The sequence below is a fragment of the Microcaecilia unicolor genome, chromosome 9 (genome assembly GCF_901765095.1).
Source record: "Microcaecilia unicolor chromosome 9, aMicUni1.1, whole genome shotgun sequence".
NCBI classification, from domain to species: domain Eukaryota; kingdom Metazoa; phylum Chordata; class Amphibia; order Gymnophiona; family Siphonopidae; genus Microcaecilia; species Microcaecilia unicolor.
In genome coordinates this window covers 222,165,221-222,186,966 of record NC_044039.1, presented here as the reverse complement: position 1 = coordinate 222,186,966, position 21,746 = coordinate 222,165,221, and the positions used below count along the sequence as shown (strand labels likewise).

General features: G+C 44.9%; 1 pseudogene; it reads left to right on the top strand.

Annotated features, from left to right (window-relative positions):
* LOC115477114 overlaps positions 1–20,291 on the top strand; it is a 177,014-nt pseudogene extending 156,723 nt beyond the window's left edge.
* Positions 20,292–21,746: the final 1,455 nt, after the last annotated feature.

The following is a 21,746-nucleotide window of genomic DNA, read 5'->3' as shown; positions in this document are numbered from 1 at the left end:
ATGTAACTTGGTGATACTCCATGGATAATCTTGTGGATTAGTATGATGGCCTTAAAGGTGACTCGTTCTGTAATAGGGAGCCAATGAAGTTTAACAATAGGTTATTACTGTCTAAGCAAAGTAAACATCTGCCATTCAAACCAACATCTTTCTCTGTTACACTCCAGTGTAACTGCTCTATTACTACTGCTATCCACGTCATATTCTACAATTAATCAATTCTGTCCCACAATTCACTGTATTTTAATCATTGTTGATACTGTTAGACACATAGAATTGTAATCTTTGAACCGCATCACTGCTATTAAATTGTAATCACTGTTACTAATGTAAGCCACGTTGAACCGAACTCGTCTTTTGGATAACGTGGGTACAAGAGCCAATAAAATTCTTTCAAGAAGAAGGAACCAGTTCTGTCAAGGCCAGTAAGGCACTATGTTAATCATGATGCTTAAGCTTTATTGGAACTTCTATAGAACACTTGGTATGAGAGTTTATGGCAGAGATAGGAAAGTTGTCAGGAAAAGGAAGGTTTTCGGAGATAAGGTGTTGAATGGTGCAATATTGTGGTTAAAAAGGCAAGTTCACTCCAGGGGAGCAGAAAGGCACATGCTTCTGAGACAAGAAGTGTCCAAGCTCAGAGTGACCAAGAAGAACACCCAGAAGGCTAGAGGGCAAGGTGAGGGGACAGAGCCTGAGACCAGGTTGCAGATGAAATCATGGTGGGCAGTCCTTGATTGACCCATCAGAACAAAGATAGTAGAGATAGGAAATAACAGCAAGCTTGGCTGAGAGGAAGAGGAGGTCTTTGCAAGAGAAAAGAGGATAAGCAGGCGTGGTTGCAGTACACATGAGACTACATTACACACAATGCATTGCTCACATATCATGACAGGAAGTGACTGTAGCACTAAAATCCCTAGGAAAAAGAATAGCATTAATGGCATTAAACACATTTTAGAGGTATGCAGTAAAAACTAGTATAAGGCTGCTGGGGGCAGAACAATTAGAGCAACTTTTTGTAACTTGGGCGTGACTGAAACAGGTCTAGATTATGCGTGTGTTTTGTGTGTCCCAGTCAAAAATCCCTGTTGGACCACCTACTTTTGGCAACTCCTTAGTCCTGCCCACAAACTGCGCTGTGAAATATCCGAATTTTGACTTTCCAAAATCGAGATTTGAACATTTTTAGCAGATGGACCTTTCTTTAGGCATTTTAAGATGTCTGTCTGCCACGTAGCTCAGACAGCTGATAACCAAATAACTCTATGATATTTTGTCATTTTTATGTGCACAATTGCCCTCTCAAAACCCCTAACTCTTTCCTTCCCCAGGCCCAACACTCCCCATACCAGCTCTTTCCCTCATCAGACTCAACCATCCCAGTTGTCTTGCTCTCCAGGTTCCACCCTATCCAGCTCCAGCTCTCTCTCTCTTTCTCTCCCCCCTCACCTTAGCTTGAACCTCCATCCCCTCACCTTCCTGAGATTCACCCCCCAGCTTTCTCTACCCAATCTTCAGGGGGGTTCCTCCTAGCTTTCTCTGTCAGCTCTCCTATACCTAATACCCCTGCATTCTGTCTCCTCCACCCCTAATCTAGCCCTTTCACCATAGCTCCCAGCAACTCCCACACCCCTTCTCTCTCTGGTGTCGATGATCAAAAGTTAACCGCATTTACCAGCGCAGAAAGATCAGAGGGGTCTAGCACAGCAAGCAACAAGCAAGCCAGGGCGTAGCGCAGATAGAATGCAAATGTAGTCAAGCTCATTTAAATGAGGTCTTTTTGGATTCCTCCCCAATGATTCTTTATTTATTTTTATTGCACTTGTATCCCATATTTTCCCACCTATTTGCAGGCTCAATGTGGCTTACAAAACCCTGTTATGGCATCACCATTCCAGGGTATAGAATACAATTGGTGTTATACAGAAGTCAAGGAAAACAAGAGGATCTGGTCAAGTAGTTATAGAAAGATATTTTCTGAATATAGGTAGATAGGTGTAGTGTCATAGTTAGTTATGGGTTCTCCTGGTAAGCCTTGTTAAAGAGGTAGGTTTTCAGAGATTTGCAGAAGTTACTTAGTTCGTTGATCGTTTTCAGGTGTGTTGGGTGTGCATTCCACAGCTGCGTACTTATGTAAGAAAAGCTGGTCGCGTGCATTAGTTTGTATTTTACTCCTTTGCAGCTGGGGAAGCGTAGATTAAGAAATGTTCGTGCAGATCTTTTAGCATTTCTGGGAGGCAGGTCACAATGTGCAGCCTCTTTGCTCCTCCTCTTGCCACGTAATTGGTATGGGTGGGGGAGGGGGAAAGCCACGTAAACCAGCAGAGCAGTGCCAATATGTGCTTCACAGTCTGATTGGACTGGCGCATGTGCCAGGCATGTTCCTCCCCCTTGCTTTCGCGTTTACGCCATGTAAATAATTTGAATATCATTGGAGAGTAATTTTTCTGCACTGTTCTGGCACTATGGGATCTGCAGGGTTGGCTTAGCGCAGGAGTTCTGAGAATCGGCCTCCTGATCCCTAAGCAGAATTCTGGACAGGAAGGAAATTCTGTGTCCATTTTTCCAGAGCTATTGTGACGCTTTCTGTTCCTGCTGTGTACACTCTCCTCGCTGAACTGTGCTCCAGTCGTCTTCTCCTCTCTGCAGTCTTCGTCCTCTCCTGTCTGATACCCCATTCAGTGTTGCCAGATGGAAAAAATTTGTCATGCCCAAAACCAGCCCAAAACTGCACAAAGTCAATTTGCATGTGAATGACATCATTAATAAATATTAATGAGTCCATTTGCATACGAATGACATCATTAATAAATATTAATGTAAATTTGCATGTGAATGATATCATTAATAAATATTAATGAGTCCATTTGCATATGAATGACATCATTAAGCCCGCCTCCGTGGGGCTTCTACTGGCCATGGCCGCGGGAAAACCAGCCAACCCCCCCCCGGCCAGCGGCCGCGGGGAAAAAAACAGCGGTGGGCAAAAAAAACCGCCAGCGGGGCTTAAAAAAGCCGCTCAAAATCCCGCAACCCACATGCGGCATGAAAAAGCCTCAGCGGCTCGCGGAAAATAGCCCAATTGGGCGAGAAACCCACAGCCCTGGCCACACTGCTTTTTCCAGCTGTGTGCAATCTCTCTTGACCTCTTCTCCGTGCTGTGGGTGGGTATGTCTGCCTCTCAGGTTTATATATTTCATGCACTGCCTGCAGTACCAATTCTGACCAATGTATTGTGCTGTTGCAGGTCCTGTACGTCCCATCACCCTGTTCACCTTTGTAGTTCTGCTCTCCTGCATCCTGTTCTCCATTTGCAGCCTCTGTTTAAAGAAACTGCAGCCAAAGAAATCAGCCAGTTACCAGGTGAGTCTCTTGTGCCGGCATCACTGAATTCTCTTTTTGGTTTCACGTCTCTCCTCTATCCTACCCTCCTCTCGCCTCATGTTTCCACAGTCCCCCTCTTTCCAGTTCTAGCATTCCTCTCACTTGTGTCTCTTTATCCCAACCTTTTCTCTCCCTTGTTCTCTTCCATCCTGCCTCCTCTCTGTCCCCCTCCCCCCTTTCTATTCTGTCCTGCCTCATTTCCTCTCCACCTTGTCTCCCCCTCTCCTGTTCTGTGCTAATATTTATTTCTAAATCTCTTCCCCTCAGTCGCTCCTGTGATGCTGTTCCTTTGCCCTCCTGTCTTTATTCTCCTTATCCATCCCATCTTGACTCACTGTTTAACTGTGTCCTGAATCAGTGCATTACACCTGTGGTATGCAACCTTGAATTTTGATGTCAGAGAAACTAAAATTGGCAAACTGGATCCATGAAATACAGAACCAGACCATGAAGTGTATCACAACCAAGCCTGATACATATTATCCACTTTATCAGAAATAGAAAAGTTGAATCAGACACCATGAAATACAGTAGAAAAAATGCACAGGAAGCACAATGGATATATACAGACATTGTATCAGACGGACATCTGGACATTTCCCACCCCATAACCCAAAAAATATAAACACAGTAGGACCAATCATCTCCCTCCCTTTTCTCTTCCACATCATTGGGGGGCCAGTATACCCCCCTCCCCCGCACAACATAATTTTTTACACATTCTTTTCCCGTTCCAGACATGCAATTCATGGCAATGCCCCCCACACCCCCCAAACCCAGTGCTTTTTTTGTGAGGTCCGGCTCACCTGCCCACTCCCTTCCGTTCGTGCACCTGTATTCCCTGTTTTGAAATCTTTAATTTACCCAAAGTCGTGGCGAACCAGCAGTAAAAGCAGCAGGCAGACTCGCCTTCTCATCGCTTCCCTTCCCTCTCAGCGCGTCCCGCCTTCCTCTGATGTAACTTCCTTTCCACAAGGGCGGGACGCGCTGAGAGGGAAGGGAAGCGACGAGGTGGCGAGCCTGCCTGCCTGCTGCTTTTACTTACTGCTGGTTCACCGCAACTTCAGGTATGTAAACTAAAGATTTCAAGGAAGGGAGCACGGTTGCACAAATGGAAAGTCGGGAGCTGAGGGAGGATAGGCAGGCAGGTGGGCAGGGATTTGAACGAATCGCTGGACATGGAGAGGGGAGGAAGCTGGACATGGAGGGGAGGGGAGGACAAATTCCACTGCAGAGCCACACAGGTTGTGCAAAACTTTGTCCCCATACAAGAGTGTTGCACAACGTGGTCCTCCAGCAGATCTCCGCCACACTTTTTGCTTCAAAATTGTTTTTCCTGTTTTCCTCCTCTAAACCTAGGTGCGTCTTATAGTCCGAAAATACGAGTAAATAAATTAATAGATAAATACAACATGCAGTGCCCCCCCCATACCCCAAACTAGGTTTCAACCTAATTCAGCCCCTCAAAATGATACACTGATTCCGATTTATAACAAATTACTACTCTACCTATGAAAACTTATTCCATTACTATATCCTCTGTGTACGTCCGTCTGCTGCTCTAACCTTCTTGTTTCAGACACCGTAAAAACAAAGCACCAACTAGGGCTTATGGGACCCGATGGAAGAAAGAAGCTACAGGCTAGGGAGAGTGGGAATTGTCCCCTCAAGTGGGAATTATCCCAGGGGGAACTGTCTGGTGGGAACTCGCCTGATGCTGTGCTGACATATTATATCAGTTCTTCTGTATTCAACAGTATAAAAATGCACAATGCATATATGCAGACATAGTAACATAGTAGATGACGGCAGAAAAAGACCTGCACGGTCCATCCAGTCTGCCCAACAAGATAAACTCACATGTGCCATTTTATGTGTATACCTTACCTTGATTTGTACCTGTCTTTTTCAGGGCACAGACAGTATAAGTCTGCCCAGCACTATCCCCGCCTCCCAACCACCAGCCCCGCCTCCCACCACCGGCTCTGGCACAGACTATATAAGTCTGCCCAGCACTATCCCCTCCTCCCAACCACCAGCCCCGCCTCCCACCACCAGCTCTGGCACAGACCGTATAAGTCTGCCTAGCACTATCCCCGCCTCCCAACCACCAGCCCCGCCTCCCACCACTGGCTCTGCCACCCAATCTCGGCTAAGCTCCTGAGGATCCATTCCTTCTGAACAGGATTCCTTTATGTATCCCACGCATGTTTGAATTCCGTTACCGTTTTCCTCTCCACCACCTCCCGCGGGAGGGCATTCCAAACATCCACCACTCTCTCCGTGAAGAAATACTTCCTGACATTTTTCTTGAGTCTGCCCCCCTTCAATCTCATTTCATGTCCTCTCATTCTACCGCCCTCCCCTCTCCGGAAAAGGTTCTTTTGCGGATTAATACCTTTCAGACATTGTATCAGAGATATCATACCAGTTCATTCATATTCATCAGTATAAAAATACACATGATACGCAATGGAGATATGCAGACATTTTATCTTTGGTATCTTACTGGCAACCTGCACACCGTCATTCTGCAAACAACATTATGCATGTATTAACCCTCACGGACATACCTCTATGAATTGTAATCTAAAATATATTTAGCAGAACTTTGATGTGGGGTTTTTTAAATCAGAGTCATCTTTCAGTTTGCAATAGGATGCTTTCCTCATGTCAACAATTAAAAATCATTAAGAGCGGACGTTATCAATATGAGTTATTGTTAAGTTGTGCTATTTTTACCTCTAATTCATGTTAATGTAGCCCAAGTCCCATTTTATGCAAATACGTAGTTACTAATAATTGAAGTTAACTGTAAAATAGCACATTATCAGTAGTCCATATTGATAACTTCTCCTGTTAATGAAAGAAAGAAGAAATGTCTCAGAAATCAAAATCACTGCTGTATAAAAGTGAGAGTAGAGGATGCCTGAAGCAGGTGGTTTTACCACCGAAACACACGTCGGGTCCAGTTACTGGTGCTTTGACTTGATCCCGTTGGCTGGTTCTGCGTTCTGGCATTCTCTACTCTTGCTTTGGATTTTAGTCTACACGTAGAGGTTTCTAACTGTTTGTGGTTTTGGCTGTGTAATAAAAGTGAGCCCAGTCTAGGGCAATCAAGCCATTGTGACATCACTGATGAAGTTGGCTCTTAGGCATTGGTGGAATGAGGCATTATGACATCACAATCTCAGCTCTGGATACCAGAGACTGAAACTCTTCACACTAAGGGGGAAGTGGGACAAGTATAGGACAATCGAGCCATTGTGACATCACTGATGAGGTTGGCTCTTAGGCATTGGTGGAATGAGGCATTATGACATCACAATCTCAGCTCAGGATACCAGAGACTGAAACTCTTCACACTAAGGGGGAAGTGGGCCAAGTATAGGACAGTTGAGCCATTGTGACATCACTGATGAGGTTGGCTCTTAGGCATTGGTGGAATGAGGCATTATGACATCACTATCAGCTCTGGGTACCAGACTGAACTCTTCACACTAAGGGGTGGAAGTTATCAATATGGGCTACTGTTAAGACATGATATTTTACTACTACTTGTGCTGCATTATAAGCAATGAGACCGAGTTATTAATAACATCTTCACGGAAGCCCACATTGATAACTTCCTCCCTTAATTAAAGAAAAGGAAATGTCACTAGAAACCAAAATCACTGCTATATGTAATAGAAGTGAGCCAAGAATAGGACAATCAAGCCATTGTGACATCACTGATGAGGTTGGCTCTTATTGGTGGAATAAGGCATTATGACTTCACAGTCTCAGCTCTGGTTACCAGAGACTGAAGGGAGGAAGTTATCAACATGAGCCTCTGTGAAGACATATTTTACTACTACTCATGCTATTTTAGCACAGGTCCCTATTTACAAAGTGACCTAGTTGCTAATAACTGGGTTTAACAGTAGCATACGTTGATAACTTCCCCCTCAGTCTTTCTAGGATAATTTTATTTTCAGATGTAGGAAATGGCTAGTATAACTTAGTGCAGAGTGTACACACCAGTAAAGTAGGGGTCTGGGAAGATTATGCTCTATTCGTACATATCCTGGAGGTGCAGCAGGGATGGAGTTGTGATATGTGTACGTATTATATACAATTTTGTGTAGAAGCATAAGGTCAGTAAATGTCAGGTGTCCAAACCCTAAGCACTAAGCTGGTATTCTAGAATTGCAGATTTGTGTGTCAAATGCATTATAGGATGACTAACGTAAATCGTCAGAAATGCGCCTAAATTTATAGGCTGTGTCCGTGGCAGGTGTAAATGGGTGTCTAAATGTGGCACCTTGCACCCTCAACAGATAGTATTCTCGAAAGTGCACGGTAAAATAGTCGCAGCATCCATGACCCACATGTGCTCCTCCCATGTCAACACCCCCTTTGCAGTGACAAGCTACACAATTAACATGTGAACTTTATTGACAAGGGTCAGAACTCATGCACATAACTGTAAATTAGTGTCAGTTATCTAAGAGCAATGATTGATAAGTACATAAGTATTGCCATACTGGGACAGACCAAAGGTCCATCAAGCTTATACTGCTTATCCCAGAAATAGTGCATTTCCCCTGAGTCCATTTAATAATGGTCTATGGACTTTTCCTTTAGGAAGCTGTCCAAACCTTTTTTAAACTCCACTAAGCTAACCACCTTTACCACATTCTCTGGGAACGAATTCCAGAGCTTAATTACATGTTGAGTGAAGAAACATTTTCTCTTTGTTTTAAACTACATTGTAGGTTAATTGGTGATACGTGTCACCAATTAAGTCAGTAGCGGGAGTAAATCTTAACTGTAACAATTTGTTTATTTAACACATTGTGTTCAAGTCTTTACAAAAACTTCTTCCAATATATCTCCATAAATAAACATGTATTCAATGTATCAAAATTTCATGTGCCATAATATCAAAAAGTCTTAAAAAGTGTCCGCTTTACAGAGAAGCACTTTAAAGATCACGTTTCGAGAAGTCAGGGCTTCTCCTTTATTTATAGCAGGACATAATAGCAGTCGAAATCATTGGTCTTCATATGTTTAACCCACTCAAAATGGTGCCTAAGAAAATATACGAAGTTTGACTAGTCTAATCAAACAATGTGAGCTGAGCGATGTATGAAGATGTCATCCAGTCAAAGAAGGGCCATTCCACTTCCTCTTTCAGTCCCTCTGGGTCCAGAGTAGGACATTCACAATATGCCAGCTGATAATTTCTGTCACCCACCACCATCAATACATTGCATACGGAGATGTATTGGAAGTCGTTTTTGTAAAATTATTGGGACAAATTATTGGACACGGATGTGAAAATAATTAGTGGACCGATGATTACATTCTGATGCATGTTCAGCTTTTCTTGAAATAGCTTCATGTATGATGGTCCATTAAAAATTATATATTTTAAAATCTATTTATTTACATTTTGCTCACATCTTTTCAGTAGTAGCTCAAGGTGAGTTACATTCAGGTACACTGAGTATATGTTACCTAGATATTGTTGAAAATATAAATTGTTCAGACTGGTTTGGATTTCCTTTACAACATAGGCATAAAACGATTGCTTTTTGTTCCTGTCACATAAGCCCTTTAAATGTCCTCATTCTCTGTCATTTTATGGGCAGCTCATAATAGCTATAATTTATTTTTGTAATGTTTGATAGGAGTGTGCATCCAGTAGAGACAGCTGTAAAATATTCCAGTCATAACAGCCACAGTGTGAAACTGGTTTCCCCTTATGTATCACGGATCAGTTCTAACATCTGCATGGAAGCCACGTTACAGCCTTTTAAATGTATGTATAATAATCACACTGCCCCGCCACAAATCTTAAGCCATCTTTGCGATAGTGGCTGCCCCAGAATTTTCTGGTGACTCTCGGGTTAGGTTTAGTTCTCAATTCCACTTCTCTGTCTTGTTTCTATAACGTTCCTCCACCTCATCCATATATTTTTACAATAAAGATGAGACTCTCCCTGCTTTTCTCTGCTAACCCTGGGGTCTCACCTTTCCCTGACTCTTTTCTGCCTGCCCTTGGCTCCCATCTTTTTTCTGTTTCTCTTCCCTCACAGATGTCAGAACAGTCCGAAGTGGTCTTTCCGGATACCGAGAGAAGCAGTATTTCATCAACACCCAATTCAAACGTAAGGCTTCGTTTACCAGAGCAGCAGCTGGTTACAGCAAAGCCGCAAAGCATTTTGGAGCTATCAGAGCAGCATCAGGTGGTAGAGCAGTGACCATCACTGCCAGTGGGACATTTACGGGATAATTCTAGGAGGAGGCAGGAACACACGGAAACGCTTGTATTGCAATCATTTATACACTTATGGTGACACGTACACACATCAGCGATAATAGTTCAGTTCAGTGGCGTAGCTAGGGGGGTGCCAGGGGAGCGGCCGCTTCCCTAAATGGACTTCCGCCGGCGCTCTCGCTCCCCCCGTGCCTTCAACCTGGCTCCGCTTCTGTTTCAGTTACACACTAATCTGTAGCTATGCATCTATCTTTGTAAGTGGACGGAGTCTGGGCAGAGCATGTAAGTTCTAGAATACTTCTAGACTACTTCTAGAACGCATGACTTCTAATATACCTTTTTTTTTTGTTTAGTTAAAAAAAATGATTTTTCTTTATGCATTCAAATACAATAAGTACGTGACATATAACCATAAGTGCATAAGTAATGCCACACTGGGAAAAGACCAAAGGTCCATCAAGCCCAGCATCCTATCCACGACAGCGGCCAATCCTGGCCAAGGGCACCTGGCGAGCTTCCCAAACGTACAAACATTCTATACAATCAAGCCATTGTGACATAACTAATGAGGTTGGCTCTTATTGGTGGAATGAGCCACTATGACATCACAATCGGTTAAATCACTGCTCTATGTAATAAAAGTGAGCCAAGTAGAGGACATAAGTACATAAGTAATGCCAGCATCCTGTCCACGACAGCGGCCAATCCAGGCCAAAGGCACCTGGCAAGCTTCCCAAACGTACAAACATTCTATGCTTGTTTTAAATTTACTACACTGTAATACAACATAACAGTGATAAAGATGGACAAGCATACATCATGAACAAAAGCACAATCCCTCACACCGGTCCCAACCACCCTGGAGAAATAACCATCCAATGATAGGCATCCACAAACAAAAATGATCATTATTTATGTAACAGGCCCACCAAATGTAACAGATGTAGCAAATTCCATTATATTTGCCTGATATTTAGAGATTTTGCACACTGTGGTCCACCAAAAGTGAAGTTTAAATGTGACAGATGTTTCCAAGCTTTCAGAATAGATTGTAGTTCTATCACCGTAAGCAAGGACAATGGTTGGTACTCATCATCCATCAAAACCCCTCCATTGGCAAAGGCAGTGGTACACCCATAACTTGTTATATAAAGCTTCACACCTGTTTCCAAAATGCTTGTACCACATGGCGTTCAAAAACCATGTGATCAGTGTTCCTTTAGCTGAACGACACGATCAACAGGTATCCATAGCATTCTCCTCGCCAGCCAATAAAGAGATTGTCGCAATGACGCTGAATCACAACACCGAACCCTACGGGTCCAGAAGTAGCACCATTGGTCCTCTGTAAAGTCAATTCCAGTTTTTCTTGCCCAAATGAAACTTCTAGAATACTTCTACACCATGTCTGGAAAAAACAGGACCCACAACATTTTTCCAAATAACCCAAAAACAAATGTACCATTAAAAAAATGATTACTATTATTGACAGGTGTTACTGGAAGAAGTTGCGGAAACTGGATGATTCCTGTATTCATAGTGACATCATTCAGGTAGTCACCATTAAGATTCGTTTTAGCAAAATGGCGAGGAAGATAAAGTTGCAGTTAAATTTTTGCGACAAAATAAGGCATATGGCCCAAAGCATTTGCTAAGGGAGTTTCCTAATAAAGATTGGACTAATGTGTTTTCAAAGCTCATAATAAAAGCTTAAACAGTTGCAAAGTATAGTGCAATCCGCTTAAGTGCAAGGGTCTGGGACCAAAGAAATAGATGCAGTTAACCGGAGCATGCACTTAACCGTTGTGACCCAAAGAAGCTTGACATCTGATAAACATATGTACAGTACTGTTTATTATACGTACAGTATACAGTCTCCGTTAACTGACGTTATACAGTCTCCGTTAACTGACAGGCTTACTTGAAGTAATCAGTCATAGTCCTCTGTACGCTCTTGTATCTGTGAGGTCCATAGACTACATCTGCCAGACGGTAAAAACTGACATCCAGTGGCCTCCAGATAGGCCCGCACGGTGTTGAGCTCTCCAGCGCTCTTGCAAAAGTGACAGGAGGTTGTTGAATTTCGTCAGCATGTGCCTCGCTGCTCATTTCATCATCTGTTTCATCATCAGCCATTGCCTGCGTGTAGGCGCATATCTCAACATCGGTGCTGTCATCAGCTGTCTGTAGATTGTAATCAACAGCTACCTAGTGATGAAACTCCTCTTCAGTAACACCGGCTGAGATGTCAATAGCCTGTTTATCTTTGCAGCAGTTGCATCTGTTTCGTCCCTCTCCACATCCTTAACAAAACTTGCCCGCTTGTAGCAGTTCACAATGGTTGCCTGTGTAACATGATTCCAGGCTTTTTTCTGCATATGTAGGGAATCCAACAGTGATAGATTACGAGCCAGTTCAACAGCACGTTTATCCTTGCCAGTCTGGTCATCCATAACACTCATCAGATGACGTAGCACAAGAGCCCGATAATGTTCTTTGAAATTGGCTATTATGCCCTGATCCATAGGTTGGATCATAGAGGTGGTGTTTGGTGGCAGGAAGATCAGCTTGACGTTAGACAGCCTGACATCATCCCTGTGTGCAGCACAATTATCACAAAGCAACAAAATCTGACGCTTTTGTGCCCGAATTCTAGTGTCTAACTTCTTTAGCCACTGCTTCCAAATTTCCCCAGTCATCCATGAATTTGCGTTAGCCTCGTATGACACAGGAAGTTGCTTAACGTTCTTGAAGCAACGGGGCAGTTTGCTCTTTCCAATGACGAGGGGTTCCAACTTCTCACTCCCATCCATATTGCAGCAAAGGAGGATCGTCAGTCGGTCCTTCATAAGCACATAAGCAACGCCATACTGGGAAAAGACCAAGGACCCATCAACCCCAGCATCCTGTCTCCGACAGCTGCCAATCCAGGCTTCATGAACCCAGCAACCCCCCCCCCCCCCCCCCCCCCAAATAAAATAATAATAATAATTTTTCCCTTTTTTTTCTTTTTAATAATGTTCAATGGACTTTTCCTTCAGGAATCTGTCCAAACCCCCCTTAAACTCCGTAAGGCCAGCTGCTGTCACTACATTATCTGGCAACAAGTTCCAGAGTCCAACTACACACTGAGTAAACAAAAACTTTCTCCTATTTGTTTTAAATCTACCATATTCTAGCTTCATCTTGTGTCCCCTGGTTCTATTATTGTTTGAAAGTGTAAACAAACGTTTCACATCTGTCCGTTCTACTCCGCTCATTATCTTGTAGACTTCTATCATATCACCTCTCAGCCGCCTTTTCTCCAAGCTGAAGAGCCTTAATCTTAGCCTTTCTTCATAGGGAAGTTGTTCCATCCCTTTTATCATTTTCGTTGCCCTTCTCTGTACCTTCTCCAATTCCTTTATATTTATTTTGAGATGCGGCGACCAGAATTGGACACAATATTCGAGGTGCGGGTCGCACCATGGAGCGATACAATGGCATTATAACGTCCTCGTGTTTGTTTTCCATCCTTTTCCTAATAATACTCAACATTCTGTGCGCTTTCTTAGCTGCCGCAGCACACTGAGCACAAGTTTTCAACGTCTTATCAACGATGACTCCCAGATCCCTTTCTAGTTCTGTGACTCCTAACGCGGAACCTTGCATGACATAGCTGTAATTCAGTTTCCTCTTACCCACATGCATCACTTTGCACTTGTCAACATTGAACTTCATCTGCCATTTGGACGCCCCATCCCCCACTCTCATGAGGTTCTTGTAATCTTTCACACTCCTCCTGCAACTTGACGACCCTGAATAACTTTTTGTCATCTGCCAATTTAATTACCTCACTAGTTACCCATCTCTAGGTCATTTATAAATATGAAAAAGCAGCGGTCCCAGCACAGACCCCTGAGGAACCCCACTAACTACCCTTCTCCATTGAGAATACTGACCATTTAACCCTACTCTCTGCTTCCTATCTTTCAACCAGCTCTTAATCCATAGTAATACCCTACCTCCGATCCCATGACTCTCCAGTTTCCTCTAGAGTCTTTCATGAGGCACTTTGTCAAACGCCTTCTGAAAATCCAGATACACAATATCCACTAGCTCCCCATTGTCCACATGTTTGTTCAGCCCCTCAAAAAAATGTAGTAGATTGGTGAGGCAAGACTTCCCTTCACTAAATCCATGCTGACTTTGTCTCATCAGCCCATATTTTTGTATGTGCTCTGTAATTTTATTCTTAATAATAGCCTCTACCATTTTGCCCGGTACCGACTCACCGGTCTATAATTTCCCAGATCTCCTCTGGAACCTTTTTTAAAAATTGGCGTAACATTGGCTACCATCCAGTCTTCTGGTACCACACCTGATTCTAGGGATAGATTTACCTCTAGTAGTTTCGGCATGTTTAGAATGCAAGTGTTCCATCAGGAATCGCTCACCAGTAGAAACCGTTTTCGTCAGCATTGAAAATGTCATGAGGTGGAAACTCGTTCAAGATGGTAGGAAGAACTGAAACAACCCAATTTTCAGCACCAAAGTCATCAGCGTCTTGTTTCTCACCATGCTGTTTCTTGAATTTTATGTTCCTCTCCTTCCATCTTTCCAGCCATCCAACAGTGGCTTTGAATTCAGTTAGTCCAAGACTTTCAGCTAGCTGATTAACTTTCTCCATATGCAGTGGACCACTGACAGGATACTGTCTGCTCCTGACATGGCGTAAATGGCCACGAATAGATTTGGTCGTGTGGAGGTTCTTGGCATTATTCTATATATTGTGTAGAATTTTATTCTATAAAATGTAGGTGTACTTTACAGAATATACATAGGCGTATTTTTTTGCTGCTCGGAATTTTCAGGTGCCAATCTAGCCAAATGTGTTGGAGTGGAGGAGTAGCCTAGTGGTTAGTGCAGTGGACTTTGATCCTGGGGAACTGAGTTTGATTCCCACTGCAGCTCCTTGTGACTCTGGGCAAGTCACTTAACCCTCCATTGCCCCTGGTACAAAATAAGCACCTGAGTATATGTATACCGCTTTGAATGTAGTTGCAAAAACCTCAGAAAGGCAGTATGTCAAGTCCCATTTCCCTTTCCCTAGTTGAGATTCTAGATGGAATGTTGCTACTATTGAGATTCTGTTGCTACTATTGCAGATTCTAGATGGAATGTTGCTATTTCACTAGCAACATTCCATGTAGAAGCCTGCCCTTGCAGATCAGCAACGTGGCTGCGCAGGCTTCTGTTTCTGCAGGACGTCAGACTCACAGAAACAGAAGCCTGCATGGCTGCATTGGTGATCTGCAAGGGCAGGCTTCTACATGGAATGTTACTAGTGGAGGAGTAGCCTCGTGGTTAGTGCAGCGGACTCTGATTCTGGGGAACTGGGTTCAATTCCCACTGCAGTTCCTTGTGACTCTGGGCAAGTCACTTAACCCTCCATTGCCCCTGGTACAAACAAGTACCTGAATATATGTAAACCGCTTTGAATGTACAGTGGGGGAAATAAGTATTTGATCCCTTGCTGATTTTGTAAGTTTGCCCACTGACAAAGACATGAGCAGCCCATAATTGAAGGGTAGGTTATTGGTAACAGTGAGAGATAGCACATCACAAATTAAATCCGGAAAATCACATTGTGGAAAGTATATGAATTTATTTGCATTCTGCAGAGGGAAATAAGTATTTAATCCCTCTGGCAAACAAGACCTAATACTTGGTGGCAAAACCCTTGTTGGCAAGCACAGCGGTCAGACGTCTTCTGTAGTTGATGATGAGGTTTGCACACATGTCAGGAGGAATTTTGGTCCACTCCTTTTTGCAGATCATCTCTAAATCATTAAGAGTTCTGGGCTGTCGCTTGGCAACTCGCATCTTCAGCTCCCTCCATAAGTTTTCAATGGGATTAAGGTCTGGTGACTGGCTAGGCCACTCCATGACCCTAATGTGCTCTTCCTGAGCCACTCCTTTGTTGCCTTGGCTGTATGTTTTGGGTCATTGTCGTGCTGGAAGACCCAGCCACGACCCATTTTTAAGGCCCTGGCGGAGGGAAGGAGGTTGTCACTCAGAATTGTACGGTACATGGCCCCTCCATTCTCCCATTGATGCGGTGAAGTAGTCCTGTGCCCTTAGCAGAGAAACACCCCCAAAACATAACATTTCCACCTCCATGCTTGACAGTGGGGACGGTGTTCTTTGGGTCATAGGCAGCATTTCTCTTCCTCCAAACACGGCGAGTTGAGTTCATGCCAAAGAGCTCAATTTTTGTCTCATCTGACCACAGCACCTTCTCCCAATCACTCTCGGCATCATCCAGGTGTTCACTGGCAAACTTCAGACGGGCCGTCACATGTGCCTTCCAGAGCAGGGGGACCTTGCGGGCACTGCAGGATTGCAATCCGTTATGTCGTAATGTGTTACCAATGGTTTTCGTGGTGACAGTGGTCCCAGCTGCTTGAGATCATTGACAAGTTCCCCCCTTGTAGTTGTAGGCTGATTTCTAACCTTCCTCATGATCAAGGATACCCCACGAGGTGAGATTTTGCGTGGAGCCCCAGATCTTTGTCGATTGACAGTCATTTTGTACTTCTTCCATTTTCTTACTATGGCACCAACAGTTGTCTCCTTCTCGCCCAGCGTCTTACTGATGGTTTTGTAGCCCATTCCAGTCTTGTGCAGGTGTATGATCTTGTCCCTGACATCCTTAGACAGCTCCTTGCTCTTGGCCATTTTGTAGAGGTTAGAGTCTGACTGATTCACTGAGTCTGTGGACAGGTGTCTTTCATACAGGTGACCATTGCCGACAGCTGTCTGTCATGCAGGTAACGAGTTGATTTGGAGCATCTACCTGGTCTGTAGGGGCCAGATCTCTTACTGGTTGGTGGGGGATCAAATACTTATTTCCCTCTGCAGAATGCAAATAAATTCATATACTTTCCACAATGTGATTTTCCGGATTTAATTTGTGATGTGCTATCTCTCACTGTTACCAATAACCTACCCTTCAATTATGGGCTGCTCATGTCTTTGTCAGTGGGCAAACTTACAAAATCAGCAAGGGATCAAATACTTATTTCCCCCACTGTAGTTGCAAAAACCCTCAGAAAGGTGGTATATCAAGTCCCATTTCCCTTTCCCTATTTGAGATTCTACATGGAATGTTGCTATTCCACTAGCAACATTCCACGTAGAAGCCTCCCCCTTACTCGGGTTCCCTTTGTCTATTGCATCTTGTTCAAAGATCAGAAACCATTGGAGGGTCATTTTACAAAGGTGCGCTGAAAAATGGCCTGCGGTAGTGTAGGCGCGTGTTTTGGCCGTGCACAGGATCATTTTTCAGTGCACCTATAAAAAATGCCTTTTATTGGGGGGGGCTGAAAATGGATGTGTGGCCAAAAGAAAATTGGTGCGTGTCCATTTTGGGTCTGAGATCTTACCGCCTGTGGTAAGGTCTCGTGCGTTAACTGGCCGGAAATGGTCAATGCGTGTTCAAATGCCAATTACCACCGCACACCAGAAAATAAAAATATTTTCTGATGCGTGTAGGGGACGCAGTAGCTGGGCGGTAACTCGGAATTGACGGACATTGGGCGGACTCAGTGAATGGACCCCTCAGTGTGATGTGATATATGCAGTAATAGGGGAAATCAGGAGCAGGTAAATTCCTTTTCACATCACTGTTAGTGCTTGCGCCTTACACACGTTATATTCTGTAAAGGAAACTAGACGCCTAATTTTCTTTATGGTGTTACTTCATGCTGCTAATAATTTGGACTTCTGTATCACCTTTATTATATATTGATTGGTTTACATGTTTGTTAGACCACACTTCCTCAAAGATACATCATACAGGTGTAGAGCACCAGAAAATAATCAGCAGTAACAGGAAACAGACATTTGGACAAATGTGGCTGCATGATAAAAAGTAAAATAAAATAATCTTATAGTTCACTGAAAATTCCCAGTGAACATAAAGACCAGTGGGTACTGAGTGCCAGAGGCAAGCAGGATACGGGAAGGGACATAAAGGGGTAATTCTGGATAAGGAGGGGATTATCACGTACGTTCCTGAATCTCCACTACCCCAGCTGCAAAGGCCTAAAATATAAATTAACATACGCTTCCAGTTTCTCCTATATAAGCACGCAAATATGGAACGAATTACCAAAATCCATAAAAACAACACACCACACAAATAATTTCCGAAAACTACTGAAAACCAACCTAATCAAAAAGGTGTACCACAATGATCCATCCTAAATACCAGTAATAAAATTTACACCAGAACTACACAAAACGTAAACCCTTTATTTTCTGATTGTTCAAACTAATCTATCACGATTGAAGTTTAATCCCATACCTTTTATTCTTATTACGAAAATGAACTTTCTTCACCTGAATTATCTAATCCAACTCTGTCACCTCCATCTTAACTATGTTTTTTTTTTTTCGGAATTGGTGATCACCAATACGGAACAATGTAAGCCATATTGAGCCTGCAAATAGGTGGGAAAATGTGGGATACAAATGCTACAAATAAATAAATAAATAAATAGGGACACAGAGTTTGTGCTATATATAGGGGGAAGGAAAGGGATACTGAGGGGAGAGATGCTGGACAGGACCCGGTGGGAATGTAAAGGAGAAGGACACTTAGAGGGCTGATGCTGAACATTGGGGAAGAATAAGGACAAAGACACAGAGGGGAGAGATTGGACAGGGTAGATAAGGATGCAGAGAGAAGATGAATGGTGGGCATGGCGAGAGAAGAAATGTCAAATGAACAAGAGACCCTGGGAAGAGAGTTAGGGGAAAAAAAACGGAGCAAAGCAGGAAAGAGACACTGGGATCAAGGAATGTTCGGCCAACAAAGGTAGAGAAAGACTTGTACGGTCTGTGCCAGAGCCGGTGGTTGGGAGGCGGGGCTGGTGGTTGGGAGGTGGGGATAGTGCTGGGCAGACTTATACAGTCTGTGCAGAGTCTGTGGTGTGGCAGGGATAGTGCTGGGCAGACTTATACGGTCTGTGCCAGAGCCGGTGGTTGGGAGGGGGCTGGTGGTTGGGAGGTGGGGATAGTGCTGGGCAGACTTATACGGTCTGTGCCGGGGCTGGTGGTTGGGAGGTGGGGCTGGTGGTTGGGAGGTGGGGCTGGTGCTGGGCAGACTTATACGGTCTGTGCCTGTGCCAGAGCCGGTGGTTCAGAGGAGGGGCTGGTGGTTGGGAGGTGGGGATAGTGCTGGGCAGACTTATATGGTCTGTGCCTGTGCCGGAGGCGGGGCTGGAGGTTGGGAGGCAGGGATAGTGCTGGGCAGACTTATACGGTCTGTGCCAGAGCCGGTGGTTGGGAGGCGGGGCTGGTGGTTGGGAGGCGGGGATAGTGCTGGCAGACTTATACGGTCTGTGCCAGAGCCGGTGGTTGGGAGGCGGGGCTGGTGGTTGGGAGGTGGGGATAGTGCTGAGCAGACTTATACGGTCTGTGCCAGAGCCGGTGGTTGGGAGGAGGGGCTGGTGGTTGGGAGGTGGGGATAGTGCTGAGCAGACTTATACGGTCTGTGCCAGAGCCGGTGGTTGGGAGGCGGGGCTGGTGGTTGGGAGGCGGGGATAGTGCTGGGCAGACTTATACGGTCTGTGCCAGAGCCGGTGGTTGGGAGGCGGGGATAGTGCTGGGCAGACTTATACGGTCTGTGCCCTGAAGAGCACAGGTACAAATCAAAGTAGGGTATACACAAAAAGTAGCACACATGAGTTGTCTTGTTGGGCAGACTGGATGGACCGTGCAGGTCTTTTTCTGCCGTCATCTACTATGTTACTGTATGTATATATTTTTTAATTAGGAAATGTGCATCTCCCCTACCTCATTTCAGTTTCTATTTCTCTAGCATTGCTGCATTTGCAGAGTCTGAACTTGAGGTTTCTGGTTTGGTTTTTGCTGTCATGTATCTTTCTGATCTGTGGTTCCTTGTTTCATATTTATTGAGAGAATCTGTCTGTTTTGCATGTGTGACCAAGGTGCGGTGGTTGCATTCATTGAAGTTGTTTTACTTTTACTCAAAAAGGACTATATTAGGCAATAACTTTCACTTAAGTACATTTTTAAAATGTTTATTAGAATCTTCATTTACTTTTTCTTTTGCTTAAATGCTTTGGCCTAGTAGTTTGAATTACACCGGCTAGAGAGAGAGCAGATCAGGCTCTCTTCAGGCTCTCATTCTTACTTCTGCTGTTCCCACAGATGTTCGTTGCCTCGGTGCTGCAGGAACCGGAGCTGAGCCTCACCCCAGCGGCTTCTCCAGCGCACCAATCCTATGGCACCATGGGAAATCGCTCAGAACTTACACCCAGCAACGAGGAGGGGCAGCCGCCAAACTTCCCAGCAGACTTTGAGGACCAGCAGTACGAGTATGAAGCTGGACCTCTTGTTGACAGTGACGACCATTACCAGTAACAGAGTGAAGGGCCCCTGAAGAAACTGCAAAGATGAAGTGGGGAAGCAAAAACCCCCCCCAAACTTTCTTGTACTGCTGCTAGAGGCAAGGCCCAGCTGAATCGGAGAGTTCTCACCAAATCCATGTCATAGCTGCTGCAGTCAAGAACTGGACCAAGGAAGAGAACTGGAGAGTGTGTAGGGATTGAGGTCTTTCCCTACATCTCACCCCAGCAGCATCAGTAATAACGCTCCTGCTCTGCGATATCCAATCATAGCTGCTACTGCAGAACAGTCAGACGCTGCCTTCTCGCACATGCCTAACTCATGATACATGAGCTCAATGCACTCTGCCCAGCCCACCTTATGCCAGGGCAATATTCACCACCCAACTGATAATACACCAGATCAATGCACTGGTGGATGCTCTCCACCCAATGCACATTATGCCAAGTCATTAACGCTTTGCCCAGTCTGTGCTATGCCAAAACAATGCTCTGTGTCCTTCCATTGGTTTTTCCAGATCAATAAATTCTGGCCAACCTAAAGTATTCCAAATCAGTGAACTTTAGACATCCAGTTATGGCAAGCCACAATGCTGTCCCCAGACCAAGGCATATAAACTCATTCTGTCCCCTGCCCCTGCCACCCCCTTTCTTAAACCTTTCCCTACCCTCCGCTTTAAATCCTGTCTCTCTCCCTCCACATTCTCATCTCTTCCCTGTAGATCTGCCAGTTGGTTCCAATATCTCAGATAAATCCAGAACTTTACAATGCATAGAGTTCTAGTTCTGATTTTTGTTAAGAGAAAAAAGGCAGAAATAGAGATCCCTAAATAAAATGGGACAAAACCAAGTTGGCTGAACCTCTCCCAAAAACATGAAGCTAGATGGCAACCTTGCTTCCTCCTCATTCCCACACTTTCTATACTTCTGCCTCCTCACCCATATGCTCTCTCCCCTGCCGCCTCTGCCTGCTCACTCTCACACTCTCCCCTGCCACATCCTCACTCCCACACGCTCTGTCCCCTGCCACCACCTCCTCCTCACTCTCACATGTTCTCTTCCCTGCCGCCACTCTCTCCTCTGCCTCACTCTCACATGCTCTCTCCCCTGCCACATCCTCACTCCCACATGCTCTCTCCCTTCCGCCACTGCATTCTCTCACATGCACTCTTCCCTGCCACATCCTCGTCACATGCTATGTCCTCTGCCACCACCGCCTCACTCTCACATTCTCTCCCCTGCCACCACCACATCCTCACTCTCACCTGTTCTCTCCCCTGCTGCAACTGCCTCCTCATTCTGACACGCTCTCTCCCCTGCCACCACCGCCTCCTCACTCTCACACGTACTCTCCCCTGCCACTCCCTCACTCCCACACGTTCTGTCCCCTGCCACCACCGCCTCACTCTCATGTTCTCTCCCCTGCCACCACCACCTCCTCACTCTCACATGTTCTCTCCCCTGCCACCACCGCCTCCTGACTCCCACACGCTCTCTCCTCTGCCACCACCACATCCTCACTCCCACACGCTCTCTCCCTGCTGCCACCACATCCACACGCTTTCTCCCCTGCCGCCACCATCCTTACTCCCACACGCTGTCTCCCCTGCCGCCACCACATCCTCACTCCCACACGCTGTCTCCCCTGCCGCCACCACATCCTCACTCCCACACGC